Source organism: Macrobrachium nipponense, chromosome 2 (genome assembly GCF_015104395.2).
Source record: "Macrobrachium nipponense isolate FS-2020 chromosome 2, ASM1510439v2, whole genome shotgun sequence".
Taxonomy (NCBI): Eukaryota; Metazoa; Arthropoda; class Malacostraca; order Decapoda; family Palaemonidae; genus Macrobrachium; species Macrobrachium nipponense.
The window spans coordinates 3,501,934-3,512,684 of NC_087201.1; positions in this window are offsets into that span (position 1 = coordinate 3,501,934).

Below are 10,751 nucleotides of genomic sequence, written 5' to 3' on the forward strand. Positions count from 1 at the left end.
AGTTTTCTTTGAATGTTGAAGTTTATGCTATGTTTAAGCAAAATGTTTCATAGGCCTAAAGAAATCATGTAAGCCTTTTGAGATGTAATCTGTTACTAATGAATTTATTTGTAAAGATTACCTGTTCTTTGAGGAATACGATAGGAATATGAATTACTACCAGTTTTCTTTGAATGTTGATTTTTTAGGCTGTGTTTAAGCTGCTTGTATGTTGCAAAATGATTTATAGACCTAAAAAAATTTCTAAGCCTTCTAAAATGTAATCTGCTGCTTATGTTTTTATTTGTGAAGATTACCTGTTCTTTGAGGAATAAAAGATGATAATGATTTTGATTATATAGAGAAGATGGCTATTAATCGAAATATATGTATTAATATTAAGGCGTATGGAACACTTATTCCTCAACTTGTTTGGAATATTATATTCTTGAAAGTCCTTCTGCTCGCTTTTGGTGTATAATTTATTCTTTCATGACGTAACTTGAAGTGCAAGAATGTGTAGATAACATCATTTGCTTTCTGGCCAGAAATTGTTAATAGAGAGATGTGACTGTAAAGTGTAAAGTAAAGAAATCTAACACCTAGGCCTAGGAACAATATCTTGGCTTTGACAAAAGAATAATTGCATAGGCGAATATTGGCGAGTATGCCATTATTTTTTGAAATATTTAAGAATTATAACAAATGATTATATATGAAAATCTTAATATTCCTCTAACACGTATAAAGTAAATGTTTTCAAGATAATTTCATTGTCGCTACTCAGTGTGAACTTTACTTATGTTACATCGAGTGGTCGTTGTTGCACCGACACTAATGATACGTCACACACGCTCCCCTCACACGTTGATATTGGTGGGCGCATTCTACATTTGTAAATATATATATATTTAAATTTTTTTCATGCGTTGAGGTGTAAAAGCAATTAAATAGGACTATTTCAAATTTTATGTTTTCTTTGTAAGCATTATGAATGTTATGACAATTATTTTCGTTTTTTTTTTATTAACATTTGAAGTGATACTTGATGACGACTTCATTTTAGTCAAATACTTCAGCGATTTGTGAACGAAAGTTTTGAAAATGTTTCAAAAGATTTTTTTTCTGAAATTTGGCTACACGTGACATTTTCTTACAGTTTTGCAATATATGACAGATTTCACTCTTATGAAACATATTATGGCCTTATTGTATGATGCAATAATCGCGTTTCCGCATTGAAATAATAGATATATATGGAGCATGCTAGGTTGCCAGTTAGTGAATTTTGAACGAAATCCTATGGAGTCATGTCGCATGAGATTTGAGCATCACTGTATGTGAGCGTGCAAGAGACAACTGTCATTGATGTATCTAATGGTTAACTAAACCAAAAATATATTAGTCTAATATAAAACAACTGGATACAAACGCTCCTCGAGTGAAGGATGTCATGGATCTTTATATAAATGAAAAGTTCATAAAATGTTATATAATCAAATAAAACAGTTTGTAAAATTTGGCTGTTTTATATATTCAAATGATCAATAAATATGTATTAACATGGAAGAAAAAGAATAATATAGTTATTTTGTTATAGAATATCAAATTTCACTTCAGAACAGAAATATTCATGCGATTTTATAAAACTTTCCTTATCTGGTTCGTGTCGAAAATGTGCCTTTATTTAACGTCTTCCTCGACACCTTTGATTCGCAGTAACGTCTCTCCATTATTAATTCAGGCAAATGATGTCTGCACTTTGATGTACGGGAAAGGTGCTTGCAGGAATATGAAAGGAGACTCCATTGGAAGGCGTCCATACAAAGACAAACGATAATCAGGACGACTTCAAAAGCAACGACTTGACTCAAGTCCGTTCAAAGAGGACATTAGTCTATAGTCTCAAGTCTCAGAGAAACTGGAAGAAAGCAAATGGTGTTTGTATCACCTATTTTTCTTCTTTACTTCTTTATTATTTGTTTGCTTGTTGAACATATTACATACACCTAAGTAACAATGGAATGCCACCGTTTATATTTCCTCTCTCTCTCTCTCTCTCTCTCTCTCTCTCTCTCTTTCTACAATCTCACTGAAGGACTCCAAAAGTGTACCCAAACTTCGCATAATCTTATCTTTTTTTTTCATCTTCTTCATTAGTACAGATATACTATAAAAAATTACCCTGTTTAGGCCTATGTAGTGTCCATTTAACAATACACTGTGTCCTTCTATATTAACACAATAAGAATAGGTCTATGGACATTTTGTGGGTCACTAGTCCCATTATTTTCTCCTCCCAAGAGAGACTTTATGAGAGAGAGCCATCCTTGTCAGCTGTGATGTCTTTGGCACCTCAATCAATTAGAGGCTTTGAACGACAAAGACCTTCCTCATCTTCCGCTCCTCGGCCTTCTTCGGGAAATCATTAATCTTTGCCAAAGGACGAATTTGTCAGTTGGTCAAAGGCTGTTCTTTCGTAAGTGTAGAGATCTTTCTCCTTAATTAATTAATTAATGGATGGGAGAGATGTTATTTCGAACCCAAACTGTCGAGGAAGACGTTAAATGAAGGCACATTTTCGACATAAACCATATAAAGAAAATGTCATAAAAGTGCCTGAATATTTCTGTTCTCAAGTGAAATTTGATATTTTATAACAAAATACCTACATTATTTTTTGTTTGTTTTGTTTACCATATATTTAATGATCATTTAAAAAATATAAAAACAGCGAAATTTTGCAGATTACTTAATTTGATTACATAAAATTTTATGAACTTTTCATTTAAATAATAAATATTCATCAGTCCCTGCATTCAAGTTCACAAGCGTACGAGGCGAGCTACTTGACGTTGACTTCGATATATTTTTGGTTTCAGGAACCTTTATAATGCACTTAGACGTTACCTTTTGTCCGTTGCAGCCTTGCACATAAGTTAAGTGATTGACATCATACGATCAAATTAAACTAGAGAATGTACAGTCACTATGATGTTCAACATTATTAGTATCCCTGATACGATAGAACTTTGCTAAAGTCTCCTTTATTATTATTAATATATATATATATATATATATATATATATATATATATATATATATAATAGATGGAATCTATTCACCTGGAAGAAGCCCACCATTTTTCTATGTGACTTCGAATCGAACTGAAATAAAGAGACCATAATAGCACACTATTAAACAATATAGTTCGTCAATAAAATGTGTGTCACATCGCACTTCCCTTTCTCTAGAACTGAAGTAATTATCTCTTCAAATGTTAACTTTTCCAAAGTTTTCCGCTTTACTTTACCTTTTCCGACCGACCTCCAACGCCTCTTGTACACTGAAAACACTACTGTCCACTTTGACAGTTGGTCGTCCAATTCCTCTGTTGATTCACATACCAGAGATTATATGTCATTTTCTGTGACATCATTACGAACGCACATCCACTAACCGATGTACACTCGGCAAGGAATGTTAAGATCCAGTTTTTTTAAATCTTCGGACATAAAGTGTTCAATAATGCCACACCTGGCAACTCTAGAAAGGGGGCGGAGCTTCAAAATCATAGCGTTTGTTCCTTTCTAGATTTCCATTAACTTTACACCATAAAGACTCTGTAGAGGTCCTTTAATAATTAACACTTAAAATGTAGACACAGGCTCTATATTATTTGTTAATGTTGGTTTGGTAACGTCAGTTCAGGGTAGAATATCGGTCATCCTTCTTTAAAACCTACTGTGAAATCTTGTTTATAAGTACTGTTTGACACTCAACTGACGTAGCATTGTAATTGAAGACGGATCTTAAAAAATGAGAGAAAGTGTTTTAAAATTTGGTCAGTACTTGTGGAAATCATGAGGAACAATACAGTAAAGAATCCAATATTATGACGATAGAGAGAGAGAGCGCGCAAGCATACGCCTATCGATAGAGATACTTAATTCATTATATTTCTTTGAGAGATTAAGTGACAATATTTTTTTCAAATGTTTTCAAAATGGAGAGAGAGAGAGCGACTTGGAAGTGAAGAGGAGAGAGAGAGAGAGAGCACAAGCATAGGCCTATCTATAGAGATACTTAATTCATTATATTTACTTTGAAAGATTGAGTGATATATTTTTTCAAATGTTTTAAAAGTGAGAGAGAGAGAGAGACACAGAGAGAGCACAAGCATAGGCCTATCTGTAGAGATACTTAATTTATTATATTTACTTTGAAAGATTGAGTGATAATATTTTTTTTCAAATGTGTTTTAAAAGAAAGAGAGAGAGAGAGAACAAAATCTGCTTACGTGAAAGCTTAGGCCTATTTATAACTACTTAATTTCATTATATTTTTCTTTGGGAGATTGAGTTATATATTTTTAAGTATTTTTTAGAAGTGGAGAGAGAGAGAGAGAGAGAGAAATTATAGTATTGGTGACGGACTTGTGACTGGGAAAGGCAGAATAAAGAGCGGTGAGTCGGTATACAGATACCCGGAAAACGGGATGATATGACTGCCAAGATCGCGCTGCACTATGCTAAATAAAATTTGAAGGATCATAATATTCAAGTCAATTTTCTAAGAAATCCATACCCTAATCTTGATTTAATTCGACAGCTGCCATAACATTCAAAGATTGTAAAAAGACTTGGAAAATTTTTTTTAGACACAGGCTGCGGTCATTCTTGCTCTCTTGATATAATCTGTACTTTTGAAAATCGGGTTTTCATCCACAAATAATTCCCGAAAAAAGCTGTGTTAAGTAAAATAGTTATTACCACAAATAAACCCAATTTGTATTGCACAGACAATTAAAGTTTTATATCGTGCAAATAATGCTGATGTGTTGGGAGATCTTTCAGCCTCGCAGCAAAGAAATACAGTCGTGTAGGGCTGTAGGCTACTACGAACTGCTTGTAACTGGGAGCATATAGCCAGAACATCTTTGAGCTGACGTGCGTACTTTAACCTTGATAAAGATTTATGTTTAAGACGGTAGCTTGTAAACAGCAACTAGCATTCGATCCATGTCAACGTCAAAGTAATCAAGTGTGAAATCCGTTACGTAAGCCAGTATCCAGTGACCTGCGCTTTCCCGTTCGAAGTTCTAGGGCTCCTCCACATCATAGAAAACGCTCTTGCGGATGCAACTAGATTTGCTCAACCTACCTTAGCCTTAGCAACATTGGCTGCCATTGACGTCAGCTAGCATTAAACGCTTTGGAATACAAACATGAGTTTGTAGAAGCAAAAAATAATTGCATTCACCACTTACAATGATACAATAATATCCCCGTTCATGAAGGAAAACGAGTATATAATGTCGTCGTGATACATAGTACTACATCAGAAATTCACATTCTATCTAACAGATCTCTATGAATGAATCCAACTGAGAAATTCCAATTACTTCGGACATATATCGTGTTTTTAAGTATCTGAACAGTTTTGTTTTGCAGTTTTAACTAATATGATATAATTTGCAGTGTATTTTCATATTCTAGATTAAATTTAGCGATATTATGTCTTTTCAGTAAAAACAAATGGGAAATTTGATGAACGAAAGCTAATGAAAACTGTATCTTCAGTTTTCTTGTCGAGTGTACATACTCGAGAACTTTGCCGTGATCAACTCATGTCCTCGGAATACGTCAATGAACTCAATTGTGCACCGGCAATTTTCCTATCGGAGGACTCCAGCAACCAGCAAGAGCTAAGGTTATCAACATCACTATTTAATATTATATATTGCTACCAGTGCCTTTAAGATATATATAATGTTATAACAGAAATCCGTCTAATAATAAGAGCCCATAACAACACCAAAAGGGTAGAGAGTTATTGCTATATTTCAGAGACAGGCAAAAGTAACGAATGAATAAGAGTTAAAAACTGACCATAACATCTGAAAAGATACTTCAACTAACCTAACCTAGGGGCATGGCACAAAAAACCGGGGCTAGTGCAATACTAGTATACATCTCGAGAATGTGCAGACCTATTGGACCAGCCCCAGTTTTTGCACCATGCCCCTAGGTTAGGTTAGGTTAGGTTCGGTTAGATTAGGTTAGTTCAAAGATGTATCTTCAACGTAATTTGGGTGTCGGAAGGATAAAGATATTGTTTGTAAGAAGATTCTATGGTTACTTTTTAAAGATATGGCGTCCTGCTTTTCATGGAAGGTGCAGTACTAGGTTACAGTTTGGGCATATGCTCGGACACCAGCAGGATTGACAGACACATTAAGACTCTATCTCGATTTAGTGGGTGGTGGTGCATGGCCGTTTTTAATTCGTATAACCACGAATTACCAAAGCCATTCCACTTGAATACCAGGGAGAGGTAAATTAAAAAAAAAAATTAAATAATAATAAAAACTTGAAGGATGACACACAGGCGAGAGGATAAACTATTTCTATTTACTTGCCAAACAACTTTTCGGTGGTTTTATTAATTACTTTGTCTGGGAACTAAAAAAAAAAATTAAATAAATAAATGGAAGCGTCTACAGTCATACAAATTAATAAATCTAGCTAGAAGCAACCGATGATTTTCCTTACATCTCTCTTCTCTCTCTCTCTCAGCGGTTCAAATGGATTTGGTATAGAAAGACGGGTATTTATATTTACCATAGCAGTTGCTGAATTTTGCATTCCCGTCCCGTGGCGTATTCCAGTAACCACAAGTTGTCAGAATACCAGGAATTCTCCTTAACATAGGAATATACTGATTTAAAACCCTAGACAGATGCTCCTCTCCTGAAGAGCAGCTGCCTGAAATGTAATAACTTTGTATGCATTGATATCGATACCACATCAATCATTGTTGTTACTGGCAAAGCGAGTTATCGTTGTAATATTTTGTTCCTCTGAAAATGCCCCGGAGTAAAGGCAAAGTATTTTGAACACACACACACACACACACACACCACACACACACACACACACACACACACACACACACATATATATATATATATATTATATATAATATATATATATATATATATATTTATATATACGTATGTATACACACAAACAAACACACACACACACACACACACACACACACACACACACACATATATATATATATCTATATATATATATATATATATATATATATATATATATATATATATATATATATGATTATAATCACTTTAGCACGTGATTCATTTATCACACATATCCACAGGTGAAAAATAAGAGACAGGGTGTAGGTCCTGACCGGTTTCGGCTTTATTTTCAAGCCATTGACAAAGGACTGATACATAGTATTAGAATTCACGAGTATATATACTACAAAGACAAGTACTGACGAACATACACACAACAGTTTGAGACTGCAGATCCACCCACACGCAGGTGTCAAGGTAGGAGTGGCTTTCAAAAATCATTAGGCTAAAATTTACAATAAATTCTCTAGGATACTACCGCTTAGGGTACAAGTCCACACCTGACAGGTGTCAGGGAGGCGGGGTTGAACATCTCATTACCACTACTGCCCCCTTTACTGTGTTTACAAATATAATAATCCTATTTTTTCATATATCTCTACAGCCAACCTTAAGATTTAAACAGTTTACAAATTTCTTTTGATATTAAAGGATCAAGTTTATACATTCCTTGACTGATGTTCATATTATTGTTGTAACTTTCTTTTATAAAACTAGATTCAATGATATTCCTTTCCAATGCATTATTAGAACACACCAGCTTTTTTGGCCCTTCCCAGTTAATAGCATGATTGTTCTCACTAACATGTACAAATATACCACTATTTCCCTGTGCATATCTCACACATTGTTTATGTTGTTCTATTCTTTTTTCCAGTGCTTTCCCCGTTTGACCAATGTAAAAGTTGTCACAAGACTTACACGGGATTTTATATACACATCCTTTAGCATTGTCGGGGGAGTTCTTAATAAGTACCTGTTTCATTGTTTTATTGTTTTTAAAAACTACATTAACACCAAAATTCTTCAGGATGATGGGGATATCTTTCATATTACTATTATAAGGTAGTACAAGCAAATTTTTGTTGTTGTTGTAAGGTTCTTTTTTATTTTGATACTATGGTCTTTTTTGCCGCTTTTAATGCATTGTTTAGTACATTATCTGGATATTTCAGTTTCTTGCCTGTATTCTGAATCTTATCTATTTCCTCATCTAAATATTCTGGGCTACATACCCGTAGTGCTCTTAAAAACATAGAAGCAAACACTGATCTTTTAAACTTATTGTTTTGTCCAGAATAGAAATGTACATAGGAAGAAATATTAGTAGGTTTTCTGTAAACACTATACTTAAACCCACTACTATTTCTCCGTATGAGGACATCCAAAAAGGGTAGGCATTCATCTTTTTCTATTTCCATAGTAAATTTAATTGATGGTACTAATTGATTTAACCTGGCAAAAAAGTTATTTACATCTTCATTCCCTGGCCATACACAAATTATGTCGTCAACATATCTAAACCAAGGTACATTGCGTGGAATTATTATTTAAAAATTTTCTTTTCAAAAAATTCCATATTAAATTACTTAGCACTGGGGACAGAGGGTTTCCCATTGCCATACCAAAATTTTGTGAGTAGAATTTTCCGTTGAATTCAAATTTACAGTCTTTAACACATAATTTTATTAGTTCAATTAAGGTGCTTTTAGAAAATGGAATATCCAGTTGTTTGTTTTCTAATCAATTCTGATAAAAACTCCAATAAATCATCAATAGGCACTTTTGTGAATAGAGATACTACATCGAAGCTCACAAGTCTCGATTCACTATTAACTTTTACACTATTAGTTTATCTATCAGGTCCACATTATTCTTAATGTTGGCATTAGAGATGTTACCTACCAATGGGTTAAGGATATCCACTAAATATTTTGCTAATTTATAAGATGCGGAACCCACTGAGCTGATAATTGGTCTGGCAGGGAAGTTTGCTTTATGGGTTTTTATCGTACCATACATATACGGTAGCGATGGGGAGGTCACACACACCTTCTTTATAAGACTTTCGTTGCCTTTTAACAGATTTTTCACTTTTTTTATTAAAACCACTATTCACACTTTCTATCGGGTTCTTATTTAATTCTTTATAAGTGCTATTATCACAAAATGAAACTCCTGATCGAAAGAAGCCCCTGGACTACCAACGCCAATCATGAATGTGTCGTCAACTTATCAAACAAGCATCTGGATAGTAATGTAACCAGTGCTTTAGGCTATGGTTTAAATTTTGCTCTATCAACGGGAAGTATAAACAGTGTAGAAATTACTAAAGGATTGTGCAACTTAGAAAAATATAGTGATTTAACTAGTGAAGATGTCAACATAATTAAGGGAGTGATTTATGGAAGCATGAAAAAGTCAGACACCACAAACGTACCCAAAAGATTTATGAATGCCATCAATGAACTGAAAAAAGATAAAGATATACACATGACAAAAGCAGATAAATCAGGTGCCATAGTAATTTTAAACAAAAATAAAAAGATACATAGAAAAAATGGAAAGTCTTTTGGGTGATAATAGCACTTATAAAGAATTAAATAAGAACCCGATAGAAAGTGTGAATGTGGTTTTAATAAAAAAGTGAAAAATCTGTTTAAAAGGAAACGAAAGTCTAATAAAGAAGGTGTGTGAGACCTCCCCATCGCTACCGTATATGTATGGTACAATAAAAACCCATAAAGCAAACTTCCCTGCCAGACCAATTATCAGTTCTGTGGGTTCCGCATCTTATAAATTAGCAAAAATATTTAGTGGATATCCTTAACCCATTGGTAGGTAACATCTCTAATGCCAACATTAAGAATAATGTGGACCTGATAGATAAACTAAATAGTGTAAAAGTTAATAGTGAATCGAGACTTGTGAGCTTCGATGTAGTATCTCTATTCACAAAAGTGCCTATTGATGATTTATTGGAGTTTTTATCAGAATTATTAGAAAACAAACAACTGGATATTCCATTTTCTAAAAGCACCTTAATTGAACTAATAAAATTATGTGTTAAAGACTGTAAATTTGAATTCAACGGAAAATTCTACTCACAAAATTTTGGTATGGCAATGGGAAACCCTCTGTCCCCAGTGCTAAGTAATTTATATATGGAATTTTTTGAAAAGAAAATTTTAAATAATATAATTCCACGCAATGTACCTTGGTTTAGATATGTTGACGACATAATTTGGTGTATGGCCAGGGAATGAAGATGTAAATAACTTTTTTGCCAGGTTAAATCAATTAGTACCATCAATTAAATTTACTATGGAAATAGAAAAAGATGAATGCCTACCCTTTTTGGATGTCCTCATACGAGAAATAGTAGTGGGTTTAAGTATAGTGTTTACAGAAAACCTACTAATATTCCTTCCTATGTACATTTCTATTCTGGACCAAACAATAAGGTTAAAAGATCAGTGTTTGCTTCTATGTTTTTAAGAGCACTACGGGTATGTAGCCCAGAATATTTAGATGAGGAAATAGATAAGATTCAGAATACAGGCAAGAAACTGAAATATCCAGATAATGTACTAAACAATGCATTAAAAGCGGCAAAAAAGACCATGTATCAAAATAAAAAAGAACCTTACAACAACAAAAATTTGCTTGTACTACCTTATAATAGTAATATGAAAGATATCCCACATCTCCTGAAGAATTTTGGTGTTAATGTAGTTTTTAAAAACATAAAACAATGAAACAGGTACTTATTAAGAACTCCCCCGACAATGCTAAAGGATGTGTATATAAAATCCCGTGT